The sequence below is a fragment of the Myiozetetes cayanensis genome, unplaced genomic scaffold, assembly GCF_022539395.1.
Source record: "Myiozetetes cayanensis isolate MyiCay16 unplaced genomic scaffold, myiCay2020 scf1, whole genome shotgun sequence".
NCBI classification, from domain to species: domain Eukaryota; kingdom Metazoa; phylum Chordata; class Aves; order Passeriformes; family Tyrannidae; genus Myiozetetes; species Myiozetetes cayanensis.
The window spans coordinates 12,487,429-12,514,301 of record NW_026086604.1 but is presented as its reverse complement, the minus strand read 5'-3'; the positions used below and the strand labels follow the sequence as shown (position 1 = coordinate 12,514,301).

Genomic DNA, 26,873 nt, shown 5'->3' with positions numbered 1-26,873 from the left:
CTGGGGATGCAGTTATACACCGTTTCTCAACGCTTCCCATACTTTAAAGGATATAAACTCTTTTTAGTGTCATAAACAAGAAGCTGTTCTCACTGCAATGGCACAGACGTGTCTATTTAAGCAACTTCTATCATCTCCTTGTGCTTTCAAGCACTCTGAAATACCAAGACTCACAGTACCACCAAATTTTACGTATGGACCATGAAGGCAAATAAGGGTTAAGTTTCTGATCTGTTACCACCAGAAGCTCAGAGCAGAAGTAGAGGCAACATGTCCTGAACGGCAGTCCTGCACTGTAACCCCAAGCACATCCTTCCACACAGGTATTTTATTTCAAGATGCACATTTTTCTTTCCAACTTGGCAGTTTCACTTCTTTTTAATTACAGCTCAAATTATGTTCAATTTATTTTTCCATGGCTGTTTTTTTCCTGTTTAGCACTCTGCTGTTTTTTCCTCTCTCCAGAAACACCAAACATTTTAAAACCTCTTTTGTTGTTAGCGAGCAGGAAAGGAGGAGAATTTCTTGAGAATGTCTCTCTCTTTCTCCATGGAGGAAACAAAACAGATGTTGTGCTCTCCTCAGGGAGAAGGATCCTATCACACAGCAGGTGTGAGCAAAGGCTGCTTTGCATGTGGAGAGAAAGAGCCACATTAAAGGATCTTGCTGGAAAAGCAAAACTGATAGCAAAAGCATTTGTTCTTTTGAGTTAGAAAGAGAAGTTCATTCGCCTAAAGAAAAGAAGGGATATGGAGAAAGCAGTAGGGAAAATAACACCCTGCTTTGCATTGGCAGGAGGAGCAAAGGCTACTGCCAACTTTCCCAATATTAATCTAGCATTTCCCTTAAAGCAACAGTTCTACAAAATAGGGAATGGCATGAAAATGTCTACTTTGGTTTCATAAAAGCTTTAATGCTTCAGCCTCAAACTAAGAATAGCCTATAGACTCCACCTCCCAAAACATCCATAGCAAAATGTGTGTTCCTTTTAAACCTCATTATTTCTGAAGGGGGTCAACACTGGTCTTTTAAAGACTTTAGGCTGACATTACTGGGTAACTTTTACAACCTGAAATATCTTCTAAACCCTTCATCGTGACCTAAAAAAATAGTTTTAAAAATTCCCCAGCATAATAAGAAACAATTACTGAAAATATAATTTCACCTTTTAAAACACTTCCTTTGTGTATATGTGAACACCAGGTAAGAAATAATAATGTTTGTGTTAACACCAATAAATCCTAGACAACTCAGACTCACTACAGAAGCACAGCCCATTGTATATGGCAATAATTACACAGAAACTGGCACAGTTAGTTCCAATCTCTTGATACTGGCCTCACTTAGGATGAAACAGTGATGCTCAGTCTCTATCACACAGGGGAAAAAGGTGAGAGCAGCTTTCTCCATCTCCATGAAGACTAGTCTGCTAATGTAAAGAAAAAATATTTCCTTTGGAGTTTTAATTTTTGTTGTCTTACAGATCAAAGAGTATCTTCTTCTGCGTGAATTAAATCATGTTTGCATAAATGTCAGCTCACTTTTAAGGACACCTCTGCACTACAGGCAGCCAGTTTTATCTGCAGAGCTCAGTTTAAAAAAAAAAAAAAAAGGAGACATCAAACGAGCTGGTCCCAATGCTGCTTCCCAGATTAAATTTAAGAAGGGACAGGTGTTCATAGGCATTATTTATACTGAAATGCAGGCTCAAATGCATCCCTAGAACCTCCAAGATTCTTCTGTTACCCTCCCCTGGCATCTTTTGTCTTTTAAGTGGGAATGATGCCACAGCAAATAAGACCCTGTTTGCTTAGGATTGAAAGAGCTATGGTATTTAGGTACCCTTTTACTTGTTTAGTTCATCTGTTCAATTTTGATAGATGCATTTTTGACAAGTCCTCAGTAAGCAGAACTGGCTGGTTTACACAGGGGGCTAAGGGTGCTGAAGGACAGGCAAGGCTGCTGCATATCCACATATGTAAACAGGTACAGCCAAATGCAGTTCAAAATTGCTGAGAAGGGTTAGCACACTGTGTCATGAACACCATAGCTGCATAAATATCACCACTGAGTGCAGCAGGAAATCAAGGGAGTGCAGCGCCAGAGGTGCAGGAGGAGAACAGAGCCAAAGCTACAGCAGCAGACCTCTTCAGAAACCCCCAAACCCATGTTCCCGGGACCTGTATGCCTTGGAGCTTACACCACAGCCTAGCAATTCATCAGATCATATACTGGTGTACAACAGAGCACAGACTTCTATTCTTTGGATTCATTATAGCAGAGACCAGGGCACTGTCACTTCTGCACAACCTTTTTTACAGCAGGTAACAGTGTCAAAGTATTGCAAACAAACACCCTCTTCCTCTGAAAAAAATAATAATATACATATTTTTTTGGTTGGAGCTGCTTTTGGATAACAAGTGAGCCAGCCAAAGATTGGAAGTGGACACATTGCCTGGAATAACCTACCAGCAAGAGTCCAATTCAGTTTTACATAGGAGCACTATTCTAAAGCAAAGGACAGCTAAAAACCTATTGTTTTCTTTTTGTGGTATCATGTTCTAACTGCAAATAGGCTGTTGTGGCCTCAGTGCTACCTTTCTGACCCTGCAGCAAAGGGACAAGGGACAGGTCTGTGCACTGTGCCAGTACTACTGCCCTAGAGTGTCCAGAAGGGCAGTGGTTCAACTCTCCCTGTGTCAGTGTCAGGCCGCACACCCTCAGCAAAGCAGGTGACTTCATCAGATCCTACAGAGCTATGCTTCATAAGAACAGAAAGAAGATCCCAAGTCCACACTGTCTTTACCTTTTTACTCTCTTTGCAGTGGAAATGTGTTCTGCTGCATACATGAACCTCTGGAAATACTGAGGAGCCAGGCTAGGTTTGTCTCCATTACCCAGATACACTCTGAATTTTTTACTCTTGAAAAATAAACAGATTAATAAGTTTGGTCCATCAAACAATAAATAATTCGTGTGCACAAATAGATTTGATTGACAACAGCCCAATGGTGCACGCTACCAATGCAGCAACCTGCCTGCTGCAAAAGCAACTATCAGAAAGCAAAGGGATACAGCTGCTGAAAGATGATGTGAAATTAAAGAGGGAATGAAACGTGTGATCTTATTTAATCACACCTGGTGCTTCAATTTTTCAGTAACAGCACCCTGCTAGACTGTGTCAAATCAGTTCTACAAAGAAAAAAATTATAGTTGGAAAAATGAATTAACTCTTTCATCCCTGCTGTTAATACGTTATTCTAGTCAGAAACATCTTTAGCAGTGGCTGTTAAAGATCCTTTTTTCTCAGATGAAAGGTGCTCAGCATCTGATTAACCAGAGCTCAGTGGATGACAGGGTTCCTGTGCCAGCAGGTGAGTGTGTGCCCTCCACACTGAGAGAAGCACAAGTCTTAGTTGTGTGAATAAGCTCTTCTTATACAAAACAAATCTTCCTGGTCAGAATCAACTTGAAGGATTGAAGTGCCACACTGGGACCAGTCGTTTCTATTTGTTTCCTTAGGTGGGTGGCACATATGTGCAGAGAGACAGTCAGAGGAAGCAGGACAGCTGGGGACAGCAGAATGCGAAAGGGCAGAAAGCAGCTCTTCCCTTGCTTTGGATGTTCTGCTCAGCACAGATTTCCTGTAAGAAGAAAATTTGTCCCAGCAATTCCCTGGTTTCTGTTTTCTTTTGGGCTTTTCTTTTTTGAAAATTTTTGTTTGTTTGTTTGAAGTCTCATTTTGCAGTTTGGGTTAATATTAAATGTCAAACATAATTTGATTCTGTAGGCATTGCATGGTGTGATTACTGTGTCTCGTTGGCTAGTCAGACACTGTTCCTCAGTGTGCCCTATGTACTAATAAATCACTTGTGATAATAGACAGTAAGGTGCTCTATCTAATGTAAAAAATAGCCGTTGTGGTCAAATGTTCCATTCTTTGGGGAAAAGGAAAGAAAAATAATCCTTTTACATTATTTCATTCAGCAGCAGAAAACAAAAAGCCAAGGTATATTTAGCTTAACATAAACATCCTTATATTAAATTCATCGAGAAGAAAATCAAACATGAAAAATAACTATCAGGCCTACATTCTGGTCTCCTCATTGAATTAATGTCACCAGTATGACACTGGACAAAGTAAGATATACAAGTCTATTGTCTGGATGAGCTGTGTGTTTGGAGAGGAGTCCATTTTTAGAGGGTAGAAATTTCTACATGCAAGTGTTACTTGTTTAAGAAATTGGTATTTATTTGGACAGTACTGTCTCACGAGATGCCTAATTTTTACAGTATGGATTCAGCCAATTTACTGAAATACTAAGGCATTAAAGTAAATACCTCAGAACAATTTTAAGAACACTGTAGTCTCTTCATCATTACTTGTATAACTCATACTCAGAGAGATTATCACACCAAGGAGCTTTTTTTTAATAAATATAAAAGATCTTCATAAATAGAAGATGCTAACACTGCAACACAAGGGTTTAATTTAAACCAGGGATGTTTAAAACGCTGAATATAATCATAGTTCAAATTAACAAAAAGGAAACTTTGGTTTACACCAGTTTTATTCTCGTTTTACATTTTTAATAAGTGTTTTCCTTTAGGGGACAGAACCAAAGACAGAACTGAAATGAACTTCAAAAAATCATCTAGTCTACCCCCTCACTTGAGGCAAAGGCAAATACCCACACATGTGACTCTTACCTATTCCTCACACATACAAACCTGCTCTACTCCAGTTCCCCCAAACACTCCACTGCAATATGCTTACAGTATGTTTCTAATATCCAAACTAAACCTCCTTAGGTGCAAACGAAACTAATGACTCTCCCTTTTACCTCTGGCACGGTTACATGCCACTGTGATTCTGTATCACAAATCCTTTATTATACTCCAAAGATTGTCTCTCTATTTTTGTCCTTGCATCCTGGACCTAACTCTTTCAATATGTCCCGACTGGTCTTTTCTAAATCTCTGCTCACTCCTACAGCTCTTTTTCTGGCACTCTCCAGTTTGTCTATACCGTTTCATGGTGTGAAGCCAGCTCTGGACACCATCCCAGCAGAGTGACAGCCAACAGAAAAGAGTGAAGGATATCCTATGGCTTACACACAAGACTCACATTAAAGTCTGGTCTCTTCCCCATTTTCTCCACCAGCCATCTCCCAGTGTGACTCATATTAGCTTGTGATGTCCCAATACCACAGGCTCTCTCACGGTTACTTACTCAGATATCCCTTGTCTGCATACATACATTTGTTTTCCCTTCCTGGGGAAAACACTTCACTGCAGGCCTTACTTATATTTGCTGAATTTCCACCTTACTCATTTTAACCATTTCTCCATTTTTTTCACTTGGGACTAAACCTGCCCTCCACTATATCCCAGGCCTACTGGAGCTTTTAGTGCCTCACACACTGCATTCTCTAGTCCATTGCTCAAGACACTAATGAAAACCATGGGCAGTACCAACCTGGGGAAGAATCTAACAGCACTACACTTCAGGCTCCCTCCCCACCTGCCAAGCAAACAATAACTGTTTCTTGAACACAGTACTTCAGTGAGTCCTTCACCTGATGATTTTTTAACCTGTTTATTTTAAGAAGGCTATATGGCTTTCAAAACACTGCCAAAAGCTGTACGAAAGTCATACCTACTACCTTTATCTCCTACACTTCTTATTTCGCTTGAAAAGGAAATTAGAGAGGTTTGACACATTTTTTTTCTTAATAAATCCACACTGGCTGTTTTTCTATCAGCTTATTATCTTCTAGGTTGTTTACAAATTGATTAACAATTTTCAGGAGCATTTCACCATGTATCAAAGTTAAGCTGACAGGCTTCCTCATTTTCGTGTTTAAATTTGCCCTTCCTCATCCTTCACAAGTTCTTAAAGATAAAAGCTAAAATTCAGGGGTGGCCTCATCTGACTGCCAGGCACACAGGGGTCAATTTCAAGAGATCTCAGTGATTTAACTGTGTCCAGCTCCCCTCCACTGCTTCATCTCTGTCCCCCAATCCAGCTTTTCCTTTCCCCTCTATTTAAGTTAATTTAAACTGTTCCAGGCATCCCATCACAACTAACTTGTCTGGGAAAAATGAATCCAAGAAAGGGTGGTCTTCATCCTCCTCCTTGTGACCAAATTTCCCTTCATGTCCACAAAGTAACAGAATTCTAATTTCCTATATCTCTCCCTTATTTCTATGGCATTGTAAAAACTGAATTTTAATACCCCTTGCAGTTGCCACTCATTAAACTATTAAACAAGTAGTTTGTGCTACTTTTAAAATTTGTCCATTAGCAATGCATTATCCTCTTATCATTAGTAATAGCATTCATGATTTTCCAGTAATTGCAGAAGGCCTGAAGTACTTGTGATATTTTGTTTTCCTCCTTCAGTGGGATTAGTCTGCTGCTGTGTCTGTAGTATCTTGTCTTACAAAAATCTGTCAGCTCCCTTGGACTTTCTTTTCCCTTCTTTTCTAGCTCTTACCTATCAATTCCAAAGTTCAAAGACACCAGCTCTTTTAAAGTCCTTTGACATTATTCATGCTTTCACTCATTCCTTCCTTTCCTTCAGATCAGAAACCCTTTTGTGATCATTTTCACTCACATTGTCTTGTCTTCAAATTCTCAGCCACTTTCCTCTGATGACTCAGAATAAAGCATAAAGTAAATTTCTTCACTAATTTCCTTTGCTCTCAGAAACAAAAGTAACCCTCTTTAGGTTTTAACTCTTATCAGACAGCCTAGACAAGAGTCACTTGACCAAGGGTAGGCATCCATTCACCTTGTCACCCCAGAGATCAGGCTCTCCCAGAGTGAGATTCAACCTATGCAACAGTAAATGCCCAAAGCAAATCACATCAAAAATCTCTAATGGTTCATATTTTTCCTAAAGTGAACCACAATGGGAAGCTCTGACAATTAGTTCACACACTGGCCTCTATGAATCACAGAAGTGTGCCAGATGGAAAGGACCTCTGAGGTCCCTCAAATCCAACTTCCTGCTCAGAGCAGGAGTAATGTTAGAGCAAGTTGCCCTGGGCTGTGTCCAGTTGAGTCTGGAATATCTAAAAGGAATGAAATCCACATCTTCTCTGGGCCTGTTCCACCACCCTTTCCCCCCTCCTTATGTTTAGTTAGAATTTTCTGCATTACAACTTGTGCCCATTGCCTCTTGTTTTGATTTCATGCACATCTGGGAAGAATCTGGTTCTGTCTTTTCTGCACTCTCCCAACAGGCAGCTACAGACAGCAGTAACCCCCCCTTAACCTTGTCTTCAAACTCAGCCCTCACCCTCTTTTCTGCATCATGTGCTCCAGCCTCTGACTGCCTTGGTGATCTATCCATGGACCCACTACATTTTGTCATTGTCTTTCCTGTGTTGAGCACAAAAATGCACAGACTGCTCAAGATGTCACTGTGCTATTGCCAAATGGAAGGGAATGATGGGTTCCCTTGACCTGCTGCTTGTACAGCTCAGAATGTTCCTGTCCTCCTTTATAGTGGGGGCACACTGCTTATTCATATTTAATTGTTGTTTATCAAGGTAGTCTTCAGCAAAGCACTATCCAGTCAGCCAGCCCCCAGCCTGTACTGGTGCAGGGAGTTATTCCATCACAGATGCAGGACTCTGTGTTTGTTGAACTTTCCAAGTCTCTGTCAGCCCACTTCTCCAGTCTGTCCAGATCCCTCTGAGTGAAAATGCTGTCCTTCAGCACATCAAGCCCTGCCTCCAATTTGGTATCATCCCACAAATTTGCAGAGGTGCACTCTGTCTCTCATCATCACGGTCACCAACAAAGGCACTTGGCCACTATTGTCCCCTTTATCAATCCCTTAGGGATGCCACTAGGTTCTCCATCCACTTCTTGTCTCCATATTTGTTCCATAAATCAGAAATTTGGCTACAGGGACACTGTGGAAGACCACATTAAAAGTGTTTTTAAAGTCAAAGTATACAACATGCACTGCTTATCCCTTGCCCACACAACCAGTTCTCTCATCACAGAACACAATCAGGGTATTTTGCCATTGGTAAATCCATGTTAGCTACTAAGGTATCCATGTTGTTAGCTACCTCCTTGTTTGTTGTGGGCCTGGACCTCTAAACCAGGAAAGACTAATTACTCCTCTGTGTCATCCATACAATGGGCATCTGTTAATAGTTCTTGATAGTTAAAATGCTTCTTACCCCTTGGACCTTTCCTATCAATACTTCTCTTAGTTATTCAGAAAATACAAAAACTACTTAAGCTTGTGGGCAGTAGATTCCATATGTTAGTAAATTTGTCAGTTTGTTGACATAAACTTAAAGACAGCATATATAAATACGTATGGCATTTCTGACAGTTAACACAACACACACTTATTTACATGATTTGCACTTTTATACACAACTCATGATTGATTTCCATTCCTTATATTCTCATTATATTTGGGCATGAGTAATGATAGATTATGTTAGGTATTTTTTTTTTAATTATTATTTGGGATTCATGTTAATTTCTAGTTATAAAATAGAACTTAGTATAAAAGTAAAATGCAATGAAAATGCTGAAAAACAGTATTTTACAAATAAGCTATAAAATCAAGGCAAAAAAAAAAGCTTCTCATTTTATTTTTAAGTAATCAGTCTCATTAAGCAAGGAAGCATTCCATCAGTGAACTGAATGTCAGTTCTGGTTGCCATATTTCTCAAGAGCATAGAACTGGTAGATCTCATCCTCTACCGCACAGATTTTGTTTATAGATTCAAAGAGGAAAACAAGCTTTTCAGCTTTTTTTTCCCTCCCAAGTGGTTTCTTATTTTTTAATGCACTAGTCACTGAATTGAAATAGCTGAACAAACATGAAAAAGATATTATCTCTGCACCTGCAGAAGTAAAAAAAGTTTAGCTCTTCAACAACAGGTGTTTAACCAGTGGCTTTCACCAATTCTGTTGTCTGACTTCCGTTGCATCTCAGCAGCAGTCACTGCTATACATAGAAAAATATGAATTTAAGTAATTACAAGAACCTGTAAGATCTAACTTTAGTCCACTGTCTGGAGTTCAGATAAATCCAATGTACTTTTCTTAAAAAAAGTAAATATGTAGCACAGTTTTAATTTAAAAGGACATAAAATATTTCATACTCACTATGCACTGCACAGTTTGTAACTGTTAGAAATGCTGCAATATATTAATCAATTTTTAGGTTTTTTATTTTTTGGAAGAGGAAGAAAAAAATTAACCCATGACAAAGACCTTGCTATGAACAAAGACACATTTCCCATAGGACCCAAGAGTGCACCGGGGGAAGAAACAGGAATAGGGTAGATGTAAATAAAATCATCTTTTGATATTCAGAACAGTGTTGAAATAATTTTCAAGCAAACATGTTGCTGGCTTCAAAAAGCTTTTATTTCATGCTTTTGCAATTGTAAAATATCAAGCTATTGAAGCTGTAACATGCAAAATAATTTGCTTCACTACTGCCAGTACGGTTCTGGCCTCTTTGCATTGTTTGACATTTTTTGCTATCTCAGACACAGCTCTGAACCAAAAAGCTGAACATACCAAACAAGGCTTTTAAAGTTCAAAAATTGGTTTGCACTTGTAATAGTTTACTTGTCTCAATCTTCCCTTAATTATATATGAAAATTCTTCCTAATTTATTCCCAGTCTAGGTTGGACAGTAAAGAGAACAGTTCTAAATAGAAACTATGCTAAAACCCATAACGCTGGGCACGGATGAATTTTATTTTCCGTTCAGCACATCTGTCAAGTACCTAGATCTGATGTGCTGATAAAACAAGACAGCTTGTGGCAATAAACATGTCAGATCCATCTGTTTTTCAGGACACTGAGAAGAAAAGGAATTGCTCTCTGCGGTATTCTGCACACTTGAGACCACACCAGAGAGGTTTCCCTCTGCTGCTGACAGCAATTCAGCTCTACTACCCTAGGCCAGTGGGTTTCCAGCCTTGTTCCATGTCTTCCACCCAGGCACGTTGTGTACCTGTGGCTTCCTCTCCCTACTCTTCACAGTCTGAGAATTGGCTGATGGGACAAGGAAGTACCTATATTGGAAAGGCTTTGGCAAAGTCAGGAAACAAAACCCAGAAAAAAGAGTGAAGCCCATACTGAGTCCATCTAACCCAGGGTCCTGCCTCCCACAGTGGCTCTCAGCAGCTGCAGGCACCTCACTCTGCTCTGCATCTCAGACCTGGTTCAGACACTGAGGACTTTCTTTTCCCTTCTTTTTTTCTTTTTTACGCCTCCACCTTCTTAGAGCTACAGCATCCCTTCTCATGCCATTTCCATGCTACATCAGGAAACTTTCACTGTGAATACGCCTTTATACCTCTCAAAACACAAGTCAGTGGGCTAAGCAACTGAAGGTGACCCTGAGCAGACAACAGCTGCAGACAACAACAGTGCGTGCCACCGTTTGTCCAGTTCCCCAAAGTGCAGCTGCAGCCAACACTGAACTGCAACACTGGCAGCTACCAAAGAGCCTCCCACTGCACGGCTCCAACATAGACCACACCAGCTGGAGCAGAACAAGCACAGAAACAGTCGACAGGACTGAGGTGTTCGTGACAGAAATCATCTTCCAGCAGGGTTTTAACAAAAACCACATTTGAGCCACCTGCAGCCACATTCAAGGAGTTTGGCAGCCGTTCAGGGGATGTGCTACTTTCTCACAGGAAGGCAGAATTAAAAGCTTTCTTACAGGATATATACAACCCTCTGATAATGAGCTGACTATAATTATCTTTAAGTCAAGTAACACCCATCCATTTCTGCTTTTGACTAGCAGGAGGAAAGAGGGAAGGAGATCTCCAGGCTAAGTCAACACAGGAGACCTAGATGACATGCACAAAGTTCAGCTGCTTTCTGGAGAGAGCAGCCCTCAATTTTGGCAACAGGAAGATAAAAAAAAAATACAAAAGCTAGTTTGTACCATATACTAGTCAAATATCCATATTATCCAACCCACCTGAAAAGCAAATATCCAAGAAGTCAGAGCTCATTAGAAGACGATCCTGCTTTGCTCAGCCCTTCCAGATTAGTCCAAATTTTGAGAGGTTTCTACATCTTGTTTCAACTTCCCCCTAAATATTTAAAGCTAACACTGAGCTGCTGGTGTTGAACCCAGGCTGTAATAGTTCCCCTGGGAATCACTTGCTGTAGCTGGAAACCATCCTAACTCTCACAAAACAGAATAGCCAAACAACTTTTCCTCTAATACACTGGGTTCCCTGTGCAGGACACACAAGAGTAGGGCATAAGTGTTATGAGATGGGATGGAAAGGACCCATGGAGTTGGGGGGTGCCCTTTCTGTACTCTCTGCCATGCACTGCCAGATGGAGCTGGTCTGGAGATCACAGGTGTGATCCACATGTGTGGATCTGGCATCGGATGGGCAGGTGAATTTGTATAAACCACTTTTACCCTTCAGCTTATCATGCAGCACGTATGTAAAGAGCCAGCAAGGGGGGGTTACAGAATGGATAGGGGCTCTGGTGCAGCCCTGCAGAAAAAGCAGAAAACCACATAAGTCTTGCAATGCATGAGAGAGTACTATGATGGATCAGACCCATACTAATTCATTCTGCTAAGCAGCAGAGGCAAAGGATTAAGTTTATCACCCACTGTAGTTCAAGAAAGTCATGTACATTATCAGTTACTTAAAAAAGGCTGGTAAAAATTGTGAAAGAAAAAAAACAAGCAATCAGAGCTGAGGGTCTGATGACTGAACCCCAGAAATATCCTTTTGGAAAGCTGGCCTTATTTGCTGCAAATCAGTTTCAGCAGCCAATTAAAAGCTATCACACCAGCATGCTGTTTTATGTAAGTTAATAAGCATTTACTACTGATGGTTTCTGCAGTGGCTGCTTAATTTTTAATCATATCCCTAATTTACTGTTTACATTTTTAGCCAATTAGAGTATGTGCATGTGTATGTGTCTGAGACAGGGAGAACATGGAGACCTATGTTTATTCAGAAGCACAATGCCTTGCTCTCTAAATGAGGAGATACATGTGTCTCCTGCTTGAATTTTTTTCACGTAGCCCTCTTATTTTTCAGGAGAATGCCATCTCAGGCTGTTGTGTTATGTTGCACCATTCTGCTGTCAGAAATGGGCACCACTGACCTCTCTGTGCGATGCTATACCTGGAGTTTGGAATTGAATGTCATTAAAATAGCCAGTGCTAAGAAATGGACAGTTTTATTGGCACTTTCCTGAACAGAAATCCCAGCATCACTTTTCATCTGCAGATCAGGCATTTAGGTAACACCCCTGGGTCACCCTCATCCTCCTCATCCACATTTCAACCTTTCATTAGATTCCTATAGTCATAAAAGCTAGATGCACTGAAGGGATGGAAAATGGATCATTTATTTTTAAGTACTGAAAATTTTTCATGGCGATCAACAGTAACCATTACAGAGGGAGAGTAAATAAACCAAAGGATAGAGCTTCGGAGAGAACTGGGTGGTGATGGAAGGATAGCAATTAGAACATCTCAGAGCCCAAGAGATGAGCTAATCACAAATAAAATAATATTACATTCCTATTACTACCTGACATGCTGTTTGGTGTAATGCCAGTGATTAAAAAAAGAATCAAAAAGGAGAGCCAGAAATGCACTCAGCAGAGGCATAATGTGGTTGATATGGATCCTGGCAGAGCTCTCAGGAGGTGATCTGACACCCAGCACAACCCCTGTGCCTGTGCCTTCCACATTCAGACTGCCTCCGGTCACAGGCTCAGCTGTACAGCAAATTAGGACAGGCAGTAACAGGACTGCACGCTCCTCAGACACAGACTGCTCTCACTCCCAGCAGGCAGCGGCCGAAGGGAAAAGGCAGGGCTCTTTGTTTCCCCCATGTAGCATCTACTTCAAGGAGACATGATGACAGGTACCTGAGGACCTCCACAGCAAAGATTTAAATGGAGGTACCTGACCAGGACTCACAGCCTTCTCCTGCTGAGCTCATGGATTGACACCTGGATACTCACATCCCACTGTAGATGCATTAATTGCATCCTTGAGAGCTATGCTGAGAAACCCAGACTGCTGTTTACTTTATTTTGTGCTCAGGAGAAAAAAAAAGATGCAATTCTATCCCTCTGCAAATATAACACCTCCAATTTCACTTCATTTTCTCTACAGCACAAGAAAGGTAAAGATAGGAAATCGATACATTCACAGAAAAAAAAACCATCTAAAATTCCCATAAAAGGAAGAAACTACAGGGCTACGGATGTCCTAACAGGGGTAGAACAGATTGGATTAATGTGCTGAAGTAAAAGACAAACAAATAGAGAGGAATGAACTCCTTTTAGAGTAAATGCTACAGATTACAGTACACCTTTTCAGAAGCCACTGCACTCTGTAGCCAAAGCACAGGGCAGTCACACACGGCCTTCACACAGGAACTGTTCCTAAAAACACCCAGACCCAGGAACGTTGCTGCCGAGTACGCACAGCCCTGCACTCCAGGAACTGGGCTCCTGTGTTTAAAACAAAAGCTGTCGGCATCAAACAGGCAGCTCAAAAAAGGCAGCTTCAGCTCTTGTTTTCTTCTTTGCCCCCGGGAGCAGGAACTTGCAGCAAGGAAGGAGGAGACTGTGTAGTAAAAAGGAGACAGGAAGGTCTCCAGTAGGCTCCGAGTCCTAAAGATAGCAATGAAATAGCACGAAGGGAAGGAGGAAACCACCCTCCCACATAAGAGGAAACCCCAAAATAAAACCTTTTGGCAGATGGTAAAAGGCTTTAAGCATTCAATAAAACGAATGAGCTACATGAGAATGCAAAAGAGCTTTAAGTGAGACACAGAAAGACCAAACAAAAGACATAGGAAGCTTGCTTTTTTCAGTCACTCTTCTGTGTTATTATTTCATTTTTGGGTAGCGTTTCTTTAATCAGTTTTTCTATTTAATTGAAACTATGCGATTCATGGTTTTCAATAGACTTACAACTTCACTGCTCATCCTAATTATTTATATGAAAGGGAAGAAGTATTCATTACGTTTTCTGAATTACTAGGTAAAGTTCAGTTATAGTGAGTATTTCATCAGGGGCTCTCAGCCTGGTCCTGGTCTGTCCTGTCTAAGACTGGATCCAGCTCCGTAGAGGCAACAAAATCCACAATCATAAAAAAATAATAAAAATGATTTAATATTTGTATCAGGCTCAACCACATCCAGATGAAAGAAGAACTCAGAGGACTAAGATCTGTCTAACTGCAGTTATTAAAGCACTCAAGTCTGAGAAAAACTGCTGAAGTGCAGGTAAGTTATAAACCTATCCCAAGACAATATACAAAATGTGTCCTTGTCTGCTTTAGACTAAAGGATCGTTTAAATTACAAGTAAGAAAACAACTCCAAAACCCTTAACCCAGAATTTGCAACTCCTTAAAGCACCTAAACGTTGCTTTAATTCTACTACCAGTGAGCAATAGTTAGGCTCGGTTAAAAAATGTTAATATGAAAGATGATATTATCACTTGCAGGAAAAAAAGTGCAATTTAATGGCATAGAATAACCAGATATTGCTACAGGTACAGATAAAGACAATAAAATTACTGTACTGAGACAGCGGAAGTTTGGTGTCAAATTAACAGTGGGTAACCTCACTTGTTATATGCTTCATGCTGAAAAGTAAAAAGTATGAAAAGCTACTGCCTACTTTTCCTCTATTAGATTTAGGTATCCCAAATTAGATGACAAGTCCTCCAGGTGACAGAGGCAGGAAGTTCCAGAGGGCACTATATTGCACCTATCATTGACATCTGTTCTAGAAGGGCACAGATTATCTCTGGGGGTGGCTGTTGCTTATTTGTTGATTATTTGAGCATAATGATGAGCAACTCAATGCATGCAATGAGTTCAACCACACACCAAATTTCTAGCTGGATAATATATGATGTGACAAAGACTCTTCAAACTGCTCAAGCTAAAAGGCAGTATAATTGTTTTTATCTTTGATTATGCCATTTGAGTATAGAGCATGACTAAAAAGAGTAAGATAAAAGCAGCTTTTGGGTTTCATTTCCAGCAGTGATTATGAAATTAGGCTTGCAAATAACACAGGCAGTGCACATCATCAAAAGAGATTTTGAGATCAAACAAAAAACAGGTTTTATATAGTTAAGAAAAAAGTTGTAAAGATAATAAAATATAAAAATTGTATTTTTGATACAACAAAATGCAAGAGATCGTATTTTTCAATTTTAGAGAGACCTATGGTGGGTTAGAGAACAGAACACATTTCTCTATTTGTGCTTTTAATTAAGTTACTAAAAAGGTTTATGGATTTGATCCAAAGGTCAGCAAAGTCATTGGTACCCTTCATTGATTTGAATGGGCTTTATAGTCTCATGCTGCACAGGAAAAATGGGGTTTATCCTATTCTCATTCTTACTATTTTCACATCTCGCTGTAACCAATGGAGCATTACTCCTTCATCTGCACTCACAGAACCAAGAGCAAATTTGAGGTCTCCAATTTTCAGAATCAGATAATTGGGATATAACCAGTTTGTAGACATAAATTTAGATTTTTCTTACTAGAGAAGCTACTCTTGCTATTTGTTCACTGTGCTAGAATTGATACAGAATATGCACATGAAGAATAAGGATCAATTTTAAGTCAGCTAAAGGTTTTCTCAAAGACTCTACCCAAATTAATTATAAGCAGCAGGAACTTAAGGAAGACACTACCTTTAGGTGCTCCTAATTTCTAGAGACACCCTTAATAAAAGGATTTCTTTCTTCTGGTCCCAGAATCTGTTTGGATTCCTTACCTAAATAGCCTGCGTTCTGATCATCTGGGGCATAAGAAAACGCTGAAGACACCAGTAAAACATATATTCTTATACCAAAATTACCATGTGATCAGCAAAGCCATGTAGAAGCAAAGTAAAATTCCCACAGTGACAGTCTCATTACTAGAGAGAACCAAAAAGATGTCAAGAACAGCAGTAACAGTGTAATAAAGGAAAACACGAGTTGCTGACAGAGCAACAGTCACCCATTTTAGTGCTTATCACAGCAGCTGACATTTAAGAAGGGAGAAATAAAATTTATCAATAAATCTAGTAAGCAAATATCAGTAAAAAATAATAAAGCACGCGGAAAGAGCTTATTAGGATTAGAAGAAAATAAACCACAATATTCATTATGGACGTGAGAAAAACCTCCACACCTAAATGAAACATTTCTAGAAAAAAACCAAAAAAATGCTCATAGATGAACTTATTGTATGAAGTTACATCCCAGCAAAAAGACATGCATTACCTTGATGGGTTTTAAGGACTGGTTGCCTTTCTATGACCCTCAAATAAAGATGCTCCAGGTTTAAGCAAAGTTGTACAAAGGTCAACAATATTACTGGTCAGTGTCACAGTCAACAGCTGTGACAGAATGGATCAATGGATGGCAGCCACACTCGTGGACAGTAAAGCAGCTCCTGAGTCTAGCAAAAGGTCTGTTCACAAACTACCCAGGTGACAACTGAGTTGTCAGTGGAGCTTTAGAGGTAGAACTATCCTTCCCTTCCTCTTCCTTGTCCCTTTCATCTGAAATACAGTTTGTTTGCTTCAAGGTCTTTGAAGTTTGCACTGAGAATTATAACTGCTGTGACTCTGGGAGTGATCAGTGTAGGCAATTTTCAAAGGTTTTTCTTAATCCTTAATTGCCTGACTCTTTTAAAAGCCATTCCATTGTCTAAGATGATGCTGATTGCTCCTTCCGACATTCTTTAAATAGTCTTTAAATGGCTGGACCATCTTGGCACCTTATGACAGAAAATCACAAGGAACTGCTGAGAAGTGTTTCACACAGCTACACTCTCTGGAACACGATAAAGAAATTTCTCACCAGACAATTGTAGTCTAATCAGCCCTTAAAACATTCAGGCTAAAGGAAAATCAACAAAAGAAAACTAGAGCAGGAGATATTAATCTCTTGGTCCAACTTTAACAACAATCCTCAGTTCCTCAGGAGTTCTTAAAGGAATGAAAGTCAAGAGAAATAAGAGTAAGAAAGAACACTTTCCTCTTTATTCCTCAAGAAGGCTGGAATGACCTAACACTTTAAAAAATAGAAAGGAAATGTGATTACCATTCCCTCTCCATCTCTACATCTGAAATATGCTGAAGTGCAAAGAAAACAAAACCCATACAGCTTAGAGGATTTTGGAGAGTAGATTTTAGGAACAGAAGCTTTGCATTACTGAAAAAGGTAAAACCAGTTAGTAAAAACTTCATCTTCTTGCTGTGCAAGACCTTTTTTTCTTTCATGTTTTTCTCTCAAAATCCAGCTCCTTAAAGTCCTACACAACAGCACTCTTTCAATGCAGAAAAACGAGAACTGAACTTCAGAGTCTGCTGGCTGACATTACCAGCAGTAAGCCTCTCAACTGGTCTCACTGAAGAATGAAAGAATATGACAAAATTGCTTGTTTCAAGGCCCAGGTGTTGGAGTTGCTTCAACTCCATCTCACTTCATCAAATGCCACCTGATGGCAGCTGGGTGTGCCAGACAAATGGACTGGGAAGATGTGAATCCTATTTCTAGAGGAGAGGAATCAGAACTCTAAGACCATGTCAATGTACATGCCTTCAGACTGCGCTCAAGCTTGAAGGGGAACCTCAACATGCCTTTTTGTTCCCATAAAAAAGTCTCTAACTTGCTTATCCCTACAGTCCCTGAGGATAATAGCTCCAGCCCTCTTGTATAGTTGAACCACTATGCCAAGTCAGAGTCCTGACATGCTGTACCAGGCTGTCTGGATGTAAAATGCTGAGCCATTTCTGAGGCTGGCTATTTTTTAATCAGGTTGTCTTCAGGTGGAAGCCACTGTATAAGCCAAATGTATGTAAACCAACTATTCTAACAATGTGGTTAAGCTTAACTGAGTATAAGCTGTAAGATGTGGATGAAAAGTGTGGTTAAGGGGCTTCAGAACTTTGGTATTGCCAAGCACATACTGCCTAAAACTCAACTCATCACTGACACTGAGAAAAACAGTCAAAGACTGACTCAGTGCCATTATACCTTTGGAAAAACACTGAAGTTCTTAGAGCGACTCACTGCAGATTTTCTCAATGTATCTTTTCTTTGTACAGGGAACTTCTAATAATTCAGGTGACTGGGAGACATTTTTACTGATGCAAGTATTTTTCAATTTCAGGATGATACAACTGAAGCTGAACTGCAAACTGATAAATACATTTTTTAAAAAACAACAATTTCCTGACACATTTCCATTCACATTCATGTTGCAAATTAAGGCTGCTGTATTTATGCTGTCATCTGCTGGAATTAACACTTAAAAATTTACAGATGCTTCATGAATACTTAGGCTGTATAGAGGTAAATCACATATTTCTTTGAAAACTGTTCAGAATTTTGTTAGAATTCAGAACTTGAACACCAAGGACCACAAGATCATTGTTAATACACTTCAATGTATTATTTTATAGGGAATCAATTTCAATTAAAATCCATTGAACTAGTGACTGGAAAAATTCTATAATATTGATCTTATGGAGGAACCAGCATAGTTAAAATTATTAATCATACTTGAGCATGTCATAAAACACTAGGCTAGCACCCATGTTTTACAATCAAGTCAAATAAAGGCTTTAAAATAACCCACCCTTTCCTTTGTGGAAGATGCCAGAGATCTGCATACTGCTAAGTAATAAAGAAGCAGTTCATAACACTGCTGACTGCCTATGTATAACTAAGTAAATGAAGGTGCTCTATCATATGAAGCATAAATGCCATTAAGAGTAAACTTTTATTTGAATAGAACCACATTCATTTTTAAAATTACAGTACAGAAAGGCTTTTAAAGAACGTGAATGAAAAGAAGAGAAGCTTTTAAATAAAACAGGTTCTTTTTATACACATAAAAAAGCAACTTTACAAAGGCATAAAAAAGAGAGGTTTTTTCCCTGTCTCCCTTGAATCTTTCCAGTAATTAGAAATTTTTATTGCAATGGTCATAAACTCTAGTAACAACAGGAAGAAAAATGCTTTTGAACTCTTTGGCAACGTTCACCTTTAGGGATTCAAAACAGCAAACCTTCATTTTACGTTTTCAAAAACGCTTTAAGTGACTTTCATGTTTGTTAAAAGCGCCAATATAGTGAAACACTTTACAGACAGGACACATTCATGCAGGCGCCAGCAATACCAGTTTCATAAAGTCACAAAGATGGTGTTACCAAAACCCATCTGAGCGGAGGGAGATTCATCCAGCTTTCAGACCAATTTTTTTTTAGCGTAGGAGTTTACATCTAGGCTTAGCAAGTGGGAATTTATCTCACCCACATTTAGTCATCTGCTGTGTAGACAAATACATCTGCCAACCATCCCAAGCATCTGTAATAATCAATGAAGAACAACAGGTATAATTCATCTGACGCATCTGAGGTGTGACTGGTGGATCTGAAATACAGAGGATGTCTAGCGACTACAGCGTGCACATGATAGTAGGATTGCTTAGAGTGTCTGTGGAAGGCAGAAGATATTCAGCTGAAGGCATGCCAAGTTAGGCTTTGGCACTTTCACCACCACTGAGGCTGCCAGTGACTAAATTTTAGTTTGTAAAAAACTTCTTGAGAACAACTTATTTCACACAAGCATGAGACAGATTCCCAATGGACCCTAAAAGAATTAGGAGTGCTGGGGAGCCCAAGTGAATGGGACCACAGAGAGGGGCCAGGGTTCTGGGCTCTACCTAAACAACATCTGCTACTATTAGAGGCTCAGTACTGATCCAACTGAGAACTGCACTTCTTATCTTCTTACTTCCAATGTTATCCACTCAGTTTGACTATAAAAGTGTTAGTTGATGAAGACAGGTTTGAAACAGAAGCCCAGCAATGAAAACTTTTATGTACTTTCTAAGGGGTCAGGAGTATAGTTAGGGCTCTGATTTCCTCAGTTCTTTAAAAAGCAACTGTCAAGGGCATGTAGCAACAGAACACGGGGGAATGGCTTTAGACTGAATGAGGGTAGGTTTAGATTGAACATAAGGAAGAAATTCTTTACTGTGAGGGTGGTGAAGCACTGGTACAGGTTGCCCAGAGAGGCTGCAGATGCCCCATTCCTGGAAATGTTCAAAGCCAGGCTAGATGGGGCTTTGAGCAACCGGGTCTAGTGGAAGACGTCCCTTTGTGGCATGGGGATTGGAACAATATGGTCCTAAAAGTCCCTTCCAACCCAAACCATTCTATGATCAACCCTAATTTTTATTCTATGTCCAATTTCTGGAAAAATCTCATTAGAAATGACAAATAAGTTACATTGTAAATGGCACCATCTTACAATATGTAGACTTGATTTATTTAGACTCTGTGTGAAAGACTGTACCTATTCCTGGAATCCTTTTTACCAGCCTGTTCTTTTCAGCTGAGTGAAAACAAGTGATTTCCACTGGCACTGATCACAAACAGCTGTTGTTAAATAACAGACTTTGACTGCTGAAAACTCTCCTATTTAGTCTTTCATGACTGGCAGCAGCACAAGCAGCAATATTTTATTTGTTTTTCTTAAACTTTGAGAAAAATTGTTTTTTCTCTTTCCAATTTACACATGAGTGGGGAAATACATACATATATATATGTGTGTTTATATATATGTAATATATATTCACTAAACATGTAAGACAGCTTTGGCTATGCATTAGGTCAGAAGGACTAAACTTTACAGACCAAATTTTCCAGTAGACTGACTTCTGAGAAATTTGAAAAGCAGGAATAAAAAAAAATCAACATCAATAAAATAAGAAAACCAGACAACTGTAATCATGTTCTTGTAATCATACAAAACAGCTAATACAACATTCCCAGTAGACTGAATTGCAATATTATTTATAGAAACGCATAAAAATGCAAGCACATAATAATATTATACAGCTAAATTCTTGCCATAGAAGTTCATCAATACAAATTTCATAGTTGCTACATGTTTCCTCATTCACATTGCAAACTAATATACTACACATACTGAAGGACGATTGTGTGCTAAACCTATCCAGAGTGCATTACAATGTATTGTCCAGTGTATTGGAACTTATTTTACCTGTCAGCTGAATCACTCAGTTATTCGATATGAATATGTATCAGCATCACAGCAATAGCTAAAAGGTAACTAACAGCACCATAGTAATTCAATGGCCTGCCAGGGACCATTGATTGCACTGCAAAGTATATTCTTCAGGTTAGAAACCAGCCATATGAAATTCAAATAACTGATGCCATAGATGGAATTTGATATTTATTGCCACTGATGCATGTATTTTAGACATTTTATCTGCGCTCAGACACACACTCCACATACGATATCGTGTTTCGGCTAAAACAAATGAAAACCATACAGAACCCCTAAGTGCGTACTTGTAACCTGAAAAAAAATTATTTTCAGAAGTCTTAACAGTGTCTAAAGTCTAAAAAGCCTCTCAGGAACAACCACAGCTTCTGACTCCAAAGCCTACATCCTCTGTTAACTCTTGAAACTGTCCTTGACTGGAAGTGGGACAAATACAATGAAGACTGCTCTCCTGTAGTCTAAAAGATGGTAACAAAGTTGTTTTACATTCTTGGAAAGTGGTGTTAAGTACAAATGCAATGATTCCTACAGTTGTACAGGAAAAGACATACAATGGAAAGGAGTAAAAGGGATATGGACATATAGTGAAAATAAACCCATATTGAGAAGAAGGTTAAGATTTCTTTACCTATAACTAGGCAATTTATCATGCTGAGTCCTGAACACAGTTTTCATGCTATGATAAGGGATAAACTACTACTATTGGGTAATTTCTTACAGTGTTTCCATGATACACTCTGTGTTCAACTCACAAGGTCTCTCAGACATTTTGGAGCATAATAGGAGCACAGAGCAAAGGAAATCAGCTGGGAATTAAGCTTGCTGGAGCTTTTCCGAAATATCAAGTGGGTTTTTTCTGTGCCTTGGATAGATGCCATATATGCAATATATGCACAAAACATTTGCGTAGTAGTCTGTGCTCTAAGAAGAAAGGCCCTTCCTGACCAGCTGGAAGCTTCAGGGTTAGGGAAAAGAAAATGGTGAGGTCAAGACAATGAAAACAAAAGAAGTCTGTCTGGTAAGAGGACAGTCAAGATTTCAAATGCTGCAGGCCTCAGAATACAACAGAGACATGAAATCAAGATTCCTCGAGTGTAACACACTTCTTCCCAGCTGCCTGGAAAGGCAAACACCCTACCTACCTGGAGCACTCACAGAGGCAACATCTGCTGTTTTTTACAGACAAGAAAGAACATTTTTGATGGAAGGAACTCATGATTCTTCAGGTGTCAAAACCCCAGGTCCAGAATGTACGAAAGGAAGAAAATAGTACATCCTGGAAGTGTAACAGGATGACTATTGCAAACCTCAGTTGCACTGACTTCTTTACAGGGATGACAAAGAAATGGGCTGATCTCAAACAACATTTCTTCAAGGGACATGAAGGACAGTAGGCAACAACAGTTCAGATGCCACAGGATCCATAAAGCCTACACAGCACGGGGACAGCAATCAGCAATTCCCTTCTCTTAGCTCCAGCTGACCTTTCAGTTCTGCACTTTGCAAGGTCCTATGTTCTCAAAATTTCTGACCACTCAAGTCCCCTTCCAAGCAGGTGTGTAACTCCAAATCACTCATGCTGTGTACTGGAGCCACCACAGCAGGGAAAGTCTTGATATGTGGGAATTCAGAAGATGGGAGTGAATCCAGTACTTTAAAGCTTTGATTATGGAAAATGACAACGAATCTCACATGCAATGATGCAAGCTGAAATGACAGTGCTCAGGTTCCTCCCCGCTTTACATTCAGAAGGAAAAAGTGGATAAGGTGAACAGGAAGCAGCATCACATTTCTGACAGACTGGGAGAGTTCAGGCAGGGAGGCAGGCAGGCAGGGAGGCAGGCAGGAAGGAAGACAGGCAGGAAGGAAGGAAGGAAGGAACTTATTGTGAACAACCATTGGGCACGTACGTATTTCAGCAGCTGAGCATCAGTGCAGGATGAGCAGAAAACTTACTGAGGAAGTAATTTCAACAGGTATCAAATGCTGAGATGATTTTCACTGGAGAACAAAGCTTTGTTCAAACACATTTTGCTAGCAGGAGAAATAATGGCCTGGTAATACATTCATGTAGCACTTTGCCCTACATGAAACTCACAGAGGAGCTTAGGGACCCAGCATCATCTTAAATGCAGGTATCATATAGTCCAAATCCAAAAATGCTTCTTCAGCTCAGCCCTTTGAGCACATTGCTGTCTGTGGATACTTTGCTCAGAATCACACAGCACTGCTCTACCACTTTGAGGACAGTCTCTTCCATGTTAACCCAAAGCAGGACTTGCATTGAGAAATCTCAAAATAACTTCTTCCTTCTCTGTGTAGTTATATAAGGCTTTTTTTGAAAAAAATGATCTTTCAACTCAGGCTTACAGTGATAACAGTATAATAATGGTGTTTCCAACAGTGTGCAGCTCTCGCCAAGAGACATTGGAAGATATTTTGTCAAATTAGTTCCTCAACATCAGTGGGTCTGGGAAAAAAAGCACAGATCAGGCCTGTGCCCTTCTATCCTAGTGGAGGCCGGAATAGCGTTTCTGCCAGTAATAGCCTCAATCAGGCAGTTATTGCTCCAAAGAAAAGTCTTCCTAAAACTGAAGACAAGACTTCAAACACACAATCATGTACTATTCTGGCTTTAAGATCCCCAGAACAGACTGGATGGTGTCTTGAATGAAGAAGAATGAAACAGTTTTAAGTCATTTTCTGCAATAGGAATAGAAAAGAACGCTATTGCGTTTTCAAAACGAGTTTAACTTTCTCTGCAGACAACAGAATACAAAACCACTTAAAATATCTGGTAAGTATTATATAATGCTTTTTAAAAAACTTCCCCTGCTTGCTCCAGTTTCAACTGGGGTATGAACTAAAGTCAGTGGAAGTCTTTTTGCTGACATCAATGGGCTCTGAATTAGGACCTCATTGCTTGTAACCCAGCTTGTGTGCTACATTAATTCAGAAATGGGTTTTAACAGCTTCTTTCACCTAACAATCTCCTGAGCTGTGGACTTAGAGACGGAGAGCTTTTTTCCCCCCTCTTTTTGGAGGACTTTTTAGAGGACAGTAAAGCACAGCCCAGCAATAGCTACAGTGTGACCTGCACTTTGCAAGTGGAATTTCCAGAAGGTATAAACTGCTTTTCAGAGAAAAAATGTTCTCCAAGTGTTCCCCAAAACAAAAAACCACTTACAGAAACCTATTCCAGTAACAACCTGGATTAGGAACATATAAATCATAATAAAAATAGGAGTGGACACAGTGTGAAGAAACCAGGAAAGGGGATAGAACCAGTTTTGGAGAACAACTGACATACAAACAGCTTTACAGACTGCACTGCAGTTGAGAAATAACATCTTAACCTCGGTACTTTTAAGCAGGTATTTTCAACAGACACACACTCCAACTTGGTGTAAATGAAGCAATAAGGGGAAGGAATACTGCTGTCATCCTGTCACTTCACTGTCCCCCCGCTCTGGAATCATACAATTAACACAGCTTTGCTGTACAAGGGAACGTTCTTATGAATTGTTGTTCTGCCCCATAACTTCACCTCTATTTAAGAAGATGAAAGTAAACATAATTTTGGTTCCTCTAATTTTTTAAAAGAAAGAGTTTTAAAACACTCTGCTTACTCTATTTTTATACACCTTAGAGGTGCCTGCTCTCATACCACCCTTGGAGAACCAATACCACATGAAGATTGCTGGCTTCTGACTTTCAGACAAGAGGTTTTACAGTCCATGACGTCCATTCACAGATTTGTTCATTAAAACGGTATTTGTATTGTTTTGTACTGGTTTATTCCCCTCAAGGACAGGTTGCTCATGCTCCCTCACACAGCCATTCCCAGCTGAGCTCTGAAACACAGGGCAACAAGCTCTTGTGGCTGGTAGTCACACCAGTGGCCACCCAGCCCTAAAAATCATAGCTCTGAATGCAATGTGTTTTGCCTCCCTTAACTGACCCACTCTGTTACCAGCTGTGGGTATTTGCTCACATGGTTAAGCTATAACAAACTACAAAGAGAGGAATAAATCCTTTTGACAGAAATTCTCAGTTCAAGCAATTTCACCAAGGATATATTGGAGTGACACTGAAGTGCAGCACAATGGCCAGCACCACTGTGGGGGAAGACAGCTAGAGCTGCAGACCACCAGCTTTTTGTAAGCTCGTACTGCCTTTCATAAAGCATATGATGGCTTGCCTTTATGGGATCAAACTTAATAACAATTTTCCCTCTACATGGAAGAGAGAGACTACATTAAACACTCATCTGTACATCTATCCCTAGCCTGTCCTTCATAGTCCAGCATCTTCTTACCAAAGTCCAAGCTTGTATCCTCAACTGCACGGGCAAGGAATAGATCTTACATGATGCTGCCCTGAGCTCCTTGAAATGGCAGCCACCACTGTCTGACTTGATCATAAGTCATACATCAGTTGATGTGTCCACAGGAGAACCAGAGACGACCAATAAAGGAGAGGCCAGGAAACACGTAGTTCTCAATGTCAAACACAGGTTTATCTGGACTGCAGTGATCAACTGATCCAAATTTATAGCTAGTGGGTCTTCACTGACCCATATCAGTCAAATCCCAACTTTCATAAGCAGGCCTATAACTGTGCCGGTGGGTGACCAGAACTTCACAGTCCATCAAACCCTCCAGATGCAGGGGAAGAGAGAGCCTGGCCAACACTGAAGAGGAGGAATAATGGACGAATGGAAAAAGAACAGTTCTAAACATTTGGGGAAGACATTTATGCTTCAGCAGGTGTACTGCTTTGACATGACATAAGATCAGGTGAGCTCATATTTACAGCTCATGGCAAGATGAAGGAGCCCTAGAACTCCTCATCACAATCCACAAGACACCAAGCCTGAAGGAACAATTCAGTTGAGACATCAGCTCTTTCAGATAAAATGCAGCTTACTCAACTAATCAGAGAGTTTTTCCCCAAACACAGTGAGCAAGGCTTAATTAGGAACATAATGTCATGTGTGAAGGACATTTTGTTAAAAATACACTGCATGTTCTGGAGAACTCTAGTTTTTTCCTATGATGTGACATATAATGGGCACTGAACCAAAACACCACAGAAGTATGTGGTTTATGCTATCTCACTGGACTACCAAACAAGATTTAACATTCAGAAAGTATTGCAGATATATAGTAGAGGATCTCTAAATATTCCTTTGCAGTATTGCCACAGTAATTGCTTTTCTTCCATGTTACTACAGCCACTTAAAAGCCTTTATAGAGAGCTAGCAACACAAGCATTTTTAACCTCATTTGGAAAATATGTACAACTTTTTTGTTACTTCTCCTTCCCTGTCTTCTAATCTAGATTCCATAGTGTGCCCAGTTTTCCATTTTCTTAGCAGCATCCATTACAAGCAACTCTATTTAAGTCAATAAAATTGCTCCTTCTTGGAGAAGGAATCAGTCCTCTGCAAAAAAACACTCTAACAGGTAATTTTCTGCTGACAGCTCTTACCATAAAACAGGTTACAGAAATTACTTTTTATCTAACACTGAAAGTAAACAATTAATGCAAACTGCACAATGTTTTTAAAGACAGTATGTTCACTACCTATGCCCTTTATATGTATATCTTAGTAAGCAAACAGTTAAGTAAGACTACCATCAAGCCTATTCATCAGGCAGCTGAACACCTCTATTTATTTGTGAGTTATTTTACCTTTTGTTCCCCCCTTGGAAAGCGTGTGGAATCTAGGAG

At 39.8% G+C, this 26,873-nt stretch overlaps 1 protein-coding gene across 1 annotated transcript in view; it reads right to left on the bottom strand.

The window, feature by feature from the left end:
* SAMD12 (sterile alpha motif domain containing 12) overlaps positions 1 to 26,873 on the bottom strand; it is a 176,373-nt gene that overhangs the window by 64,253 nt on the left and 85,247 nt on the right. The gene's annotated exons all lie outside the window — the stretch shown is intronic.